Below are 13,852 nucleotides of genomic sequence, written 5' to 3' on the forward strand. Positions count from 1 at the left end.
TTTCTTTTTCACATAAAGCCAGGCAGGTTTGGACAGCATTTTTCCCTTAATAAATGAAATCATCATTTAAAAACTGTATTTGGTATTTACTCGGGTTATCTTTGTGTAATATTGAAATTTATGTGATGATCTGAATCATTTAAGTGTGAAAAATGTACAAAAAAAAATCAGGAAAAAAAATAGCACTGTCCGTAATTTTTTTCCAGGCTGAGTTTATTTCACTATTGATCCTACAAAGAAAAGGTTATTTTAAGCAAGATAATGATTTGATTGATGTCTGATCAAATCTCTCACATGCATGTAGATAAAGCTGTGATGGCCGAGTGGTTAAGGCGTTGGACTTGAAATCCAATGGGGTCTCCCCGCGCAGGTTCAAATCCTGCTCGCAGCGATCATCATTATGCAGTGTTCTATTACACATACAGTGTACAGCTATGAGATATTTTCTTAGTATAATACTCAAACTTATATAAACTATAGTACTTTTGTTTTGTTACAAGAATACACTCTGAGAACATTTACAAGAGACCAAGACCTGGACACGTCAGGCAGCCCCACCCCAGCTTGAGGGTTGTTGATGGAAAAATAATGCTCTGCATTTAAATGCAAAGGGAAAATTTGCATCTAGCACAAAGAAAGTTCCTTGTCAATGCTTAGAGCACAGGTGCCCAATATGTAGCTGGTTGCTAACTGTTGAGTAGCCTTTGGACCCCATCAATCTGTATGAGGAGTGGGAGCATTGGGTTGTAAGGATTAGTACAGTAGTAACAATCTCTGGTGTCTTCAGTTTCTTACGGTCTTCTGACATTCATCTCCACCTACAGTATAACATCCAGAATATCTGCAATCTCTAAGAGTCCTCTCCATCAAGGTATACTTACCTAAGCCTGCCATCCTAATCCCTTACTATTTCCAGGACTACAATTCAACCCCTTGTAGATGTACCCACACCACCCAGTTCTCAACAGTCCCCTCATGCTGTTGTCACTCCCCTTCTGGATCCTGTGAGACCCCGATGCTGAACAGTCAACAGGAAGTGCCCACTTCATTAAGGTAGTGAGGTGGACACTCGGGGAAGTCGGAAGCGCATGTTCAGAACGGCGTAGTTTTCCGATGTTTTCCGATGTTCTGTCGAAAGTGCCCGCCATCGAAAAGTGGCCGCGCATGCGCAGAACGGCAGAGACGTGGGGTGATGACGATGGAGGTGGGGTGGTAGAAAGCTCGCAGTGGGGTCCAGGGGGGGGGGGTGAAAAATACAGGGTGTGTGGTGGTAGGAAACTGGCAATGGGGTACAGGGGGATAAAGATAATAGGGGTGGGGTGGTAGGAAACTGTCAGTGGTGTACAGGGGGATGAAGATTACAGGAGGTGGGGTGGTAGGAAACTGGTAATGGGGTACAGGGGGGATGAAGATGATGGGGGTGGGGTGGTAGGAAGCTGGCAGTGGGGTACAGGGGGATGAAGATTACAGAGGGTGGGTGGTAGGAAACTGGCAATGGGGTACAGGGGGGTGATAACGATGGGGGTGGGGTGGTAGGAAGCTTGCAGTGGGGTACAGGGGGGTGAACAATACAGGGGGTGGGGTGGTAGGAAACTGGCAATGGGGTACAGGGGGGTGATAACGATGGGGGTGGGGTGGTAGGAAACTGGCAATGGGGTACAAGGGGGATGAAGATGATGGGGGGTGAGGTGGTAGGAAGCTGGAAGTGGAGTACAGGGGGGATGAAGAGTACAGAGGGTGGGGTGGTAGGACACCAGGCACAGGGGGATTTTGATGAGGATGGAGATGATGATGACAAGATGTAGGTTGGTAGGAAGCTGACAGTGGTGTAAAGGGGGGGATGAAGATAGGGATTATGGTAACGGGGGTAGGGTGGTGGATACTAGAGATGGGGTACATGGGGATGATGGGGATTTTGATGACAGAAGGCAGGGTGGTAGGATGTCAGAGGTGGGGTATTGGGGGGATGATGATGACAGGGGGTGGGGTGGTAGGAAGCTGGCAGTGGAGTATCAGGAGGGATTGCATTTTGAGCATAACGCACTCCTGAACCCTGCATTCTGAGCATAACGGACTCCTGAACCCTGCATTCTGAGCATAACGCACGCCTGAACCCTGCATTTTGAACATAACGCACTCCTGAACCCTGCATTCTGAGCATAACGCACTCCTGAACCCTGCATTCTGAGCATAACGCACTCCTGAACCCTGCATTCTGAGCATAACGCACTCCTGAACCCTGCATTCTGAGCATAACGCACGCCTGAACCCTGCATTTTGAACATAACGCACTCCTGAACCCTGCATTCTGAGCATAACGCACTCCTGAACCCTGCATTTTGAGCATAACGCACTCCTGAACCCTGCATTCTGAGCATAACGCACTCCTGAACCCTGCATTCTGAGCATAACGCACTCCTGAACCCTGCATTCTGAGCATAACGCACTCCTGAACCCTGCATTCTGAGCATAAGGCACTCCTGAACCCTGCACTCTCTTGTAATACTTTTTTGTGTCCACTGCAATTGCGATCTACATTTGGTGCAATCTACATTTGGTGTTTTCATATGAAAATTCTATTAAATTAATTCCAATGTCTGTATGTGGGTACCCTAAAAGACTGACATTTCTTTTGTAAAGATCCTTAAAGTAGTGGTTTAATTCTCTGCATTAAAGGGTTACTAAACCCACAACAGTAAAATCAGCCTGTATATGCAGTAAAACACGCTTGTTATACTCACTGTGGAACCTAAGGGGTTAACCAATGCATTGTGTAAAAAAGCTGTTTGATCCTGTCTTCTCTGATCCTCCCCTTCTTCCACTGTCCCCAATCCATATCCTGATAGTAACGAGCCTTGGAGGCACTCTGCACAGGCTCAGTTTGGTGTGTATTGCTAGAAAGATTTTTATTTTTTGGGAGGGTGCATGTGATCAGCACAGGGCCAATCAGCACTGCCCAGACAGAGGGTCAGGGGTGCTTCAGCCTTATAGGATAATCAGAGCAGAATGAAAACTCCTCCTACAAGCTCTAACCAGACACTGATAGAAGTCACAAGACTGCTATATACTGCTGGTGAGAAAAGGTATTTAGCAGTTTATATTTACTAAAATAATTGCATTTCAATGTTCTGTGTACTGTTGGAGACCAGATATAGTGAATGCAGGGGCCTGGGTTTAGAAACACAGTAAGGTAAAAAAAAACTTTTATGTACAGCTCACACTCCACCCTGCCTCCCTAAATATTTACCTGACCTTACCTAGTAAAGTTAAAGCTGATTGTACAAAGATTGTATGGTCAGATTGCAATGTATATGGTGACTTTATGCATGCAATCTTATGCTGGCCATACACTATGCGAAAAATCGGCCGAACCCATTTTCAAAAAACGAACATTCGGCCGTGAGAGCAAACGATAGTGCCATCATGTAATAACTTGTTCAGTAGACATAAATGAATCTATTTTTTTGTTTGTTTTTTTACATATACCTAGTGCAGACAGTTCAGACCGGAAACACATTAACCTTTCAATTTATTGTTCGTTCGGCAGAAAATTTCCAAACTTGCCCTTCGTTTTTTCAGCTCAAAATGTCCCATGATTATCGATTGTGGAACGAATTTCGGACGATTTTTCGTATAGTGTATGGCCAGCATAAGTTTCTTTTTCATTTTTATCAATTTCTATCTTCATTTTGTGAGTTGTGTTTGTGCTTTTAGGAAATATGGACATGTAGAAAACACACAAATTTAGATCCATATTGCAATTTTGGAGCATTTTCCTCGCCATCCAATCCTCTATAATGTATCACACATTTTTACCAAATCACACAAAGGAGGCAATAAGCAGGATCTTTGAAAGCACAATCCCCTTTAACACGACACAATGATGTGATTAGCTCCATAGGATATAACGACTTATTATAAGAAAAAAAATAAAAGATTATAACGGTAGCTGGCTTTTTAGCACGCTTTGATCCCATGTTGTAACACACATAGGTCACAAGACCCCTAACAATATTAAAATTTAGCCACAGGGGTGCCACTTAGTTTTCACGACTTGCTTGATTTCCTGGCAGTGTACACATGTCCCCTGCTCCTGGTGACTGATATTGTCACTTATAAACCAAAGGAATAGCAGTGACATGTGGTGGAGTTGCTGCAGCACCACCTACAGGTCACAATGAAAATTACAGATTGGGATTTGAACTTTTAAAGAGGAAGGGCAGAGTATTTTTTTCAGACAGAACATATATTTTACACTTTGGTGAGAGTTTGCTTTTTTGAGGGATTTTAACATTTTTACAAGATTGCTGTATTTTGGTCCTAGTATTCAATGTAGAAAAGAGTACTTTTCATTTTAACCTGTAGGCTGGCAGTGAAATGATTTACTGACTAATTCCATAGACTGAAAATGGAATTTGATGCATATTTGTATTTAAAGGTAACCTGTTCTGTCTTGGAAGCAATTTTACTGGCTTGTACAGTGGCAGATGTTTTTAATGACTAAGAAAAAAAAGTTATTGGCAGCGGTGGGATTTGAACCCACGCCTCCGAAGAGACTGGAGCCTTAATCCAGCGCCTTAGACCGCTCGGCCACGCTACCTATTGGTGACTGACACTTTGTTATGTATTTTCGTAGCAAAAGTTAAAGCAGGGTTCCACCCAAATTTTGAACAATATTTGTATGTATTCTCTTCCTTGCCTAGATGCTGACATGCCTTTAAAAAAATTTAAATCGCCGTAATTACCTTTTATTTTTCTATTCTTCTTTGCACTTCCTGGTTCTCCTCCCGTGGGAGTAGGCATGTTTCTAGCCTCTCCCAGACTCCTGGGAGCTAGTCTCAGGCTTCCCAGGATGTCACTGAGCATGTGCGAGAACGAGCAGTGAATGCTGGGAGCACAGCATTCACCACATCCAGGAAATAAATGGAAATAAATGCTTGTGGGCTTCAAATGCCCACAATGAAGATGGAAACCGCCTGCAGTGAATAATATAAGTTATTCTTTCCGACGAAATCTGACACAGGCAGATGTGTCAGATATGTGAGTATGTAATGCTGAGAAGAAAAGTTTGTGAATGAACTAAAAAAAAAAAAATATATAGATAGGTGGACCCCCGCTTTAAGGTCCTTCCTTCCCTTCCTTTCCTTCCTTCCTTTATTTCCTTCCCTTCCTTCCTTTCCTTTCCTTCCTTCCTTTATTTCCTTTCCTTCCTTCATTCCTTCCTTTTCTTCATTCCTTCCCTCCCTTCACTTCCTTTCCTTCCCTTCCTTCCTTCATTCCTTCCCTTCCTCCCTCCCTTCCTTTCTTCCTTCCTTCTTTCCTTTCCTTCCTTCCTTCCTTCCTTCCTACCATTCCTTCCCTTTCTTTCCTACCCTTCCTTCCCTTTCTTTCCTACCTTCCTTTATTTCCTTCCTTTCCTTCATTCCTTCCCTTCCCTCCATCCATTCCCATCCTTCCTTCCCTCCCCATCCTTCCTTCTCTTCCTCCCTTCCCATCCTTCCTTCCTTCCCTTCCTTCCTTCCTTGCTTGCTTCCTTCATATGTTTCGCTTTCTCTCATTCCTTCCTCCCTTCCTTTCCTTCTTTTCCCTTCCCTTCCTTTCTTCCTACCCTTCCTTTCTCTTCCTCCCTCCCCTTCCCATCTTTCCTTTCTCTTCCTCCCTCCCCTTCCCATCCTTCCTTCTCTTCCTCCCTACCCTTCCCATCCTTCCTTCTCTACCTCCCTTCCCATCCTTCCTTCTTTCCCTTCCTTCGCTTTCTTTCATTCCTTCTTTCTTTCCTTTCTTCCTTCCTTCCAGTTTCCTTCCTTCTTTCCCATTTCCTTCCTTCCTTCCTTCCTTCCTTCCTTCCTTCCTTCCTTCCTTCCTTCCTTCCTTCCTTCCTTCCTTCCTTCCTTCCTTCCCTTCCTTCCCTTCCTTCCCTTCCTTCCCTTCCTTCCCTTCCTTCTCTTCCCTTCTTTTTCCATGCATATATGTATTTAAAGGTAACCTGTTTTGTCTTGGAAGCATTTTTACTGGCATGTACAGTGGAAGATGTTTTTAATGACTACGAAAAAAAAAATCCTGGCAGCGGTGGGATTTGAACCTAAGCCTCTGAAGCCTTAACCACTTGACCACTGGGCACTTAAACCCCCTTCCTAACCAGACCAATATTTAGGTTTCGGTGCTCTCACATTTTGAACGACAGATACTCAGTCATGCAACACTGTACCAAGAGCTTTCTTTTAGTGGTATTTATTCACTGCTGGTTTTTTTATTTTTTGCGCTATAAATCAAGAAAGACTAAAAGTTTGATAAAAAAAGAAAAAAATTGTTTGTTTCTGTTAAAATTGATTGCAGAGTATTGGCAAGTATTGGTAGAGTATTGGCGAGTATTGGTAGAGTATTGGCAGAGTTTTGCATTGTTGCAGAGTATTGGCAGAGTTTTGCATTGTTGCAGAGTATTGGCAGAGTTTTGCAGTTTTGCAGAGTATTGGCAGAGTATTGCACAGTGTTGCAGAGTATTGCACAGTGTTGCAGAGTATTGCACCATGTTGCAGAGTATTGCACAGTGTTGCAGAGTATTGCAGTGTATTTACATTGAGCAGCACTGTGGGCACTAAACATCCAGCCCACAGCGCTGCTGCCATCTCTCCACCTCTCCCCCTCTCCCCTCGCACTGTACCGATCAATACACAGAGGGGAGGGAGGAACCGCCATCATGACATGACGGCGGTTTGTTTACATGTGATTGCTCCGTAATTTGACAAAATGATCACGTAGTAAACGGCCGCGATAAGCGGCTATTTACCGTGATCTGTGATGCACCGGGTCCTCCGGACCCGGTGGTCACGGATGTTCCCAGGTGCGCGCCCCAGGGGGCGCGCGGGAGCAACATTCTGGAATGACATCCCATGTACGTCCACCCAGAATAAGCCGACCGCGCTGTTGCCGTCTTTCGGCAATGGCCCGGACGGCAAGTGGTTAATCCAGCGCCTTAGACCACTCAGCCTCACTACCTACTGGTGACGGACAGTTTGTTATGTTTTTTCATAGCAAGGGTTAAAATCCTTCCTTCCTTCCCTTCCTTTCCTTCCTTCCTCCCTTCCCTTCCCTTCCCTTCCCTTCCTTTCCTTCCTTTATTTCCTTCCCTTCCTCCTTTCCTTCCTTCCTTCCTTCCTTCCTTCCTTCCTTCCTTCCTTCCTTCCTTCCTTCCTTCCTTCCTTCCTTCCTTCCTTCCTTCCTTCCCTCCTTCCTTCCCTCCTTCCCTCCTTCCTCCCTTCCCATCCTTCATTCTCTTCCTCCCCTCCCATCCTTCATTCTCTTCCTCCCTTCTCATCCTTCTTTCTCTTCCTCCCTTCCTCCTTTCCCATCCTTCCCTCTTTTCCTTCCTTCCCTTCCCATCCTTCTTTTCCTTCCTTCCTTCCTTCCTTCCTTCCTTCCTTCCTTCCTTCCTTCCTTCCTTCCTTCCTTCCTTCCTTCCTTCCTTCCTTCCTTCCTTCCTTCCTTCCTTCCTCCCTCCCTTCCTCCCTTCCTTTCTTCCCATTTTATTTCCTTCCTAACTTCCTTCTCGCCCTTCCTTCTACTACTTCCTTCCCTTTCTTCCTTCCTTTGGTCATTTCTTTCTTTCATGCTGACCAAAATCAATTGGAAGTTTTACAGACATCACCTAAGAGGGTTTTTCCCCCACTTTGGAGATATTTTCTATCAATTCCTGTTGTGTCTCTGGGACAGGAAGTGAAGGAAAATCTCCACAATGGAAACACAAAGCAAAAAATGAAAATTGTAACCAGTCCCTATGTGAAAAAAATGGACCACCTGCAAAGGTTTGCAAACTTCTTAGCGGCAATGGGATTTTATTGATACATTATATATACATAAAATAGATACATAAATGATCTGTTTGATGCAAATATTTATTAAGTGCACATTTTTTTTAAATACATTTTTGTTTCTATGTATAATTTGTAAATACAGTAGTAGATACAGACAATTTACATAAATATAGTACTGGGGGTTATGATAACATATTGGGAATGATAATATTCTGTTTAGTATAAAGATAATATACTGAGAGTGATGATAGTCTGATGGGAGTTATGATAATAAATTGGGTGATAATATTCTGTTAGTAGTAATAACAACATATTGGGAGCGACAATTGTCTGTTGGGAGTTATGATAATATATTAGGAGTGAAAATAATCTTTTGGGAGTAATAATATAATGTTGGGATTGATTACGGTCTTTTGGGAGGTATGACAATACGTTGGGAGTGATAATAGCCTATTGAGAGTTTTGGTAATCTGTCAGGAGCTATGGTAATGTACAAGAAGTGATAGTAGTCTGTTAGGAGTTGTTTTTGTTTTATATGATAGGAGTTATGATAGTTTGTTGATTGTTATATTAGTCTGTAGGGAGTTATGATGATCTGTGGGGAGTTATAATAGTATATTGGGAGTGATAATAGTCTGTTGAAAGTTACAATAATGTATTGGTAATGATAATAGTTTGTTGGTAGATATAATAATAATAATAATTATTATTATTATACAGGATTTATATAGCACCAACAGTTTGCACAGTGCGTTTCAACACGAGGGCAGACAGTACAGTTACAATACAATTCAATACAGGAGGAATCAGAGGGCTCTGCTCGTTAGAGCTTACAATCTAAGAGGGAGGGTCAAGTGATACAAAAGGTAATAACTGCGGGGGATGTGCTGATGTAGAAAGTGGAAATACAGTTTGGTAGAGGTGGGATAGGCTTCTTTGAAGAGTTTTCAGGGATCGCCTAAAAGTAGACAGAGTAAGAGATAGTCAGAAAGATTGGGGTAGGGAGTTCCATAGAATGGGAGAGGCTCAAGAGAAATCCTGGAGGCGAGCATAGGAGAAGGTGACAAGGGAGCTAGAGAGCCGGAGGTCTTGGGAGGAATGTAGAGAACGATTTTTAATAGATTTGAAATTATAATAGTCTGTTGAGAGTTGTGATAGTATATTGGGAGTGATAAAAATCTGTTGGGGGTTATAATGATCAGTTAGGAGTGATAATAGTCAGTTGAGAGTTCAGATAATATATTGGAAATTATAAGAGTTTGCTGGAAGTTATAATAAAATATTGGGAGTGATAGAAGCCTGTTGGGAGTTATAATAATTTATTGGAAATGATAATAGTTTGTCCGAAGTTATAATAATATATTGGGATTTATAATAGTTTGTTGTCAATTATGAGCTCAAAAGTTTGCATACCCTGGCAGACATTGTGAAATTTTGGCATTGATATTGAAAATATGACTGATCATGCCAAAAAACTGTCTTTTATTCAAGGATAGTGATCACATGAAGCCATTTATTATCACATAGTTTTTTGGATCCTTTTTAAATCATAATGATAACAGAAATTACCCAAATGGTCCTGATAAAAAGTTTACATACCCTGAAATGTTTGGCTTTGGTACAGACACAGAAGGTGGCACACACAGATAAAACTGCACTTAAAGGTTAATTTCTCACATTTGTGGCATTTTAAATCACAATCAGTGTCTGTGTATAAATAGTCAATGAGTTTTATAGCTCTCACATGGATGCACTAAGCAGGCTAGACACTGCGCCATGAAGAGGTAGAAAAGAACAGTCAAAAGACCTGCGTAACAAGGTAATGGAACTTTATAAAGATGGAAAAGGATATAAAAAGACACCCAAAGCCTTGAATATGCCAGTCAGTACTATTTAATCCCTTATTAAGAAGTGGAAAATTAGGGGCTTTTTTGATACCAAGCCAAGGTCAGGTAGACCAAGAAAGATTGCAGCCACAACTGGTAGAATAATTGCCCAGGATACAAAGAAAAACCCACAGGTAACCTCAGGAGAAACACAGGCTGCTCTGGAAAAAGATGGTGTGGCTGATTTTAACCACTTCAGCCCCGGAAGGATTTACCCCCTTCCTGACCAGAGCGTTTTTTGCGATTCGGCACTGCGTCGCTTTAACTGACAATTGCGCGGTCTTGCGACGTGGCTCCCAAACAAAATTGACGTCCTTTTTTTCCCACAAATAGAGCTTTCTTTTGGTGGTATTTGATCGCCTCTGCGATTTTTATTTTTTGCGCTATAAACAAAATAAGAGCGACAATTTTGAAAAAAACGCATTATTTTTTACATTTTGCTATAATAAATATCCCCCAAAAATATATAAAAAAAACATTTTTTTTCTTCAGTTTAGGCCGATACGTATTCTTCTACATATTTTTGGTAAAAAAAAATCGCAATAAGCGTTTATTAATTGGTTTGCGCAAACGTTATAGTGTTTACTAAATAGGGGATAGTTATATGGCATTTTTATTAATAATATTTTTTTTACTAGTAATGGCGGCGATCAGCGATTTTTATTGTGACCGTGATGTTATGGCAGACATGTCGGACATTTTTGACACATTTTTGGGACCATTGTCATTTATACAGCGATCAGTGCGATTAAAAATGCACTGATTACTGTGTAAATGACACTGGCAGTGAAGGGGTTAACCACTAGGGGGCAGGGAGGGGTTAAGTGTGTCCTAGGGGAGTGATTACTAACTGTAGGGGGATGGGCTGTGTGGGTGACGTCACTGATCTCTGCTCCGATGACAGGGAGCAGAGATCGAGTGACACTTGTCACTAGGCAGAACGGGGAAATGCTGTTTACAACGGCATCTCCCCGTTCATCCGCTCCGTGAGGCGATCGTGGGTCTCCACGCGGCGATCGAGTCTGCGGGACCCGCGACCCGACTCACGGAGCTCCCGGCCGGCGCGCGCGCACGCACGGGCACGGCGGGAAATTCAAATGGACGTACAGGTACGCCCATTTGCCCAGCCGTGCCGCTCTGCCGACGTACATCGGCGCGCGCCGGTCGGCAAGCGGTTAAGGAGCACAATTCAATGATTGTTCAATGATATTTGAACAAAAAAAAGCTGAATGGTTGAGCTTCCAGAAGGAAGCCTTTACTGGGCCAATGCCACAAAAAAGTCAAATGAGGCATGTCAAGGTGTTGTTGGACATATTGTAACCAGGCTTTTTTGTGGAACTTGTGCAATAAAGGCTTCTTTCTGGCAACTTGACCATGCAGCTCTTTTTGTTCAAGTATCATCGTATTGTGCTCCTTAAAAACAACCACACCATCTTTTTCCAGAGGAGCCTGTATTTCTCCTGAGGTTACCTGTAGGTTTTTCTTTGTATCCCGAACAGTTCCTGTGGCAGTTGTGGCTGAAATCTTTCTTGATCTACCTGACCTTGGATTGGTATCAAGAGATTCCCAAATGTTCCACTTCTTATTAAGTGATTGAACAGTACTGACTGGCATATTCACTCATTGACTATTTATACACAGAGACTAATTGTGATTTAAAAAGCCACAAATGTGCTAAATTAACCTTTAATTGCCATTTTAACCTGTGTGTGCCACCTTCTGTGTCTGTACCACGGCTAAACAATCCAGGGTATATAAACTTTTTATCAGGGCCATTTGGGTGATTTCTGTCATCATTATGATTTAAAAAGGACTAAAAAACGTGATAATAAATGGCTTCATGTGATCATTATCCTTAAATAAAAGACAGTTTTTTGGCATGATCAGTCGTATTTTCAATATTAATGCCAAAATTTCACAATTTCTGCCAGGGTATGCAAACTTGTGAGCACAACTGTATATTGGGAGTGATAATAGTCTGTTGGGACTTATAATACAAATATATTGGGAGTGATAATAATCTGTAGGGAGTTATGAGAATATATTATTAATAATATTAGTCTGTTTGGAGTTATGAGAATATATTGGAGATGATATTAGTCTGTTGGGTGTAATAATAATAATAGCAATAATAATAATAATAATAATAATAATAATAATAGTATATTGGGAATGATAATCGGTAGGGAGTTATGATAATATTTTGGTGGTGATATTAGTCTGTTGGGAGTTATAATAATAATATTATTGGGAGTGATAATAGTTTGGATAAGCTTCTGGTAGTTCTAATAGTCTGTTTGGAGTGTTGACAAAATACTGGGAGTGATATTAGTCTGTTGAGAATTATAATAATATTATTGGGAGTGATAATAGTTTGTTGGGATTTAAGAAAATATATTGTTAATAATAATAGTCTGTTGGGAGTTATATTAATAATAATAATAACATATTGGGCGTGATAATAATCTGTAGGGAGTTGTGATAATATATTGGGAATAATAACAGTCTGTTGAGAGTTATGAAAATATATTGGAAATGATAATAGTCTGTTGGGCGTTTTGATAGTATAGAAATTGAGGATAATATATTGGGAGTGATATTAGTCTGTTGGGAGTTCTGATAATATATTGGGAGTGATATTAGTCTGTTGGGAGTTCTGATAATATATTGGGAGTGATATTAGTCTGTTGGGAGTTATGATAATATATTGGGAGTGATATCAGTCTGTTGGGAGTTCTGATAATATATTGGGAGTGATATCCGTCTGTTGGGAGTTAAAGTAATAATATATTGAAAATTATAATAGTTTTGATAATCTTCTGGTAGTTATATTAGCCTGTTTATAGTTCTAATAGTCTGTTGGGAGCTCTGACAAAATACTGGGAGTGATAAAAGTCTGTAGAGAGTTGTGGTGATCTGTTGGGATCTTTGATATCACAGCTGTGCATACTAGTACACATAGCTCCTCATCAGCCGGGGTCCTGCAGGTTGCCCCATGGTGGTGAATTCAGTTCCAGTATTTAGATAATTACAGAGGCCGGACTGGTAATTTCATTTCTCCGCCCTGCTGCTCTGTCCCCATTCTCTTCTCTCAGTCCTCCTCCTCCCTCCCTATGACCATTCATGTGGCACTGCAATGCCTGATTACCCCCTACCTTTCCGGTACAGCCCCCCTTGCATGTCTATTGTGGCCACAGGCCCACCTGCCATGCCTCCCCCAACAATTCATTAAGGAGTTCCCACCTCCCGTCTTTAGATGCATTTCAGCGTTGCTGGCTTGTGCCTAATCCTGTAATGAGCGCTCAGTCTGGGGCAGGTTGGGGAGAAGCGTGCCGTGTTGCAGGTGTCCATGGCTGGACATTTTTGTAACCCATGTCTGCCAAATAAGCTTTGAGCTGACCATACACTAGTATGCACCGTACACACGGTCGGACTTTGTTCGGACATTCCGACAACAAAATCCTAGGATTTTTTCCGTCGGATGTTGGCTCAAACTTGTCTTGCATACACACGGTCACACAAAGTTGTCGGAAAATCCGATCGTTCTGAACGTGGTGACGTAAAACACGTACGTCGGGACTATAAACGGGGCAGTGGCCAATAGCTTTCATCTCTTTATTTATTCTGAGCATGCGTGGCACTTTGTCCGTCGGATTTGTGTACACACGATCGGAATTTCCGACAACGGATTTTGTTGTCGGAAAATTTTATCTCCTGCTCTCCAACTTTGTGTGTCGGTAAATCCGATGGAAAATGTCCGATGGAGCCCACACACGGTCGGAATTTCTGACAACACGCTCCGATCGGAAAATCCGACCGTGTGTACGGGGCAGTAGTGTTTCAAACAAAACGTTCCTATGATATTCTTAGAAAATTTGTGAAAATCATTATACTGTATATTGGGATTAAAGGACTTTCCCAAATAAAATATGCTGATCTAAATGAATGAATTCAAGAAAAAATTCCCACGCTCACGCTCCATCAAATTTTCTTGTCATTGTGGTCCAAAATGAACTTCAAGTTGACCCTACTAATCATTAGAAAATCAAAGAAACGTTCCCAAAAGGAAACATTTCTAATGAAATTCTACGTATGTATGGCCAGCTTTAGATCCAACGTAACAATCCATTCCATTTTTATCTATTCAGGTAGGCC

At 41.8% G+C, this 13,852-nt stretch overlaps 2 non-coding genes across 2 annotated transcripts; one reads left to right on the forward strand and one right to left on the reverse strand.

The window, feature by feature from the left end:
• Window positions 1–309: 309 nt before the first annotated feature.
• On the forward strand, window positions 310–391 carry TRNAS-UGA (transfer RNA serine (anticodon UGA)). The gene has a single exon. It is a non-coding gene; the product is annotated as a tRNA-Ser (tRNA).
• A 4,127-nt stretch (window positions 392–4,518) lies between these two features.
• Window positions 4,519–4,600, reverse strand: TRNAL-AAG (transfer RNA leucine (anticodon AAG)). The gene has a single exon. It is a non-coding gene; the product is annotated as a tRNA-Leu (tRNA).
• Window positions 4,601–13,852: the final 9,252 nt, after the last annotated feature.

The sequence above is a fragment of the Aquarana catesbeiana genome, linkage group LG03 (assembly GCF_042186555.1).
Source record: "Aquarana catesbeiana isolate 2022-GZ linkage group LG03, ASM4218655v1, whole genome shotgun sequence".
NCBI classification, from domain to species: domain Eukaryota; kingdom Metazoa; phylum Chordata; class Amphibia; order Anura; family Ranidae; genus Aquarana; species Aquarana catesbeiana.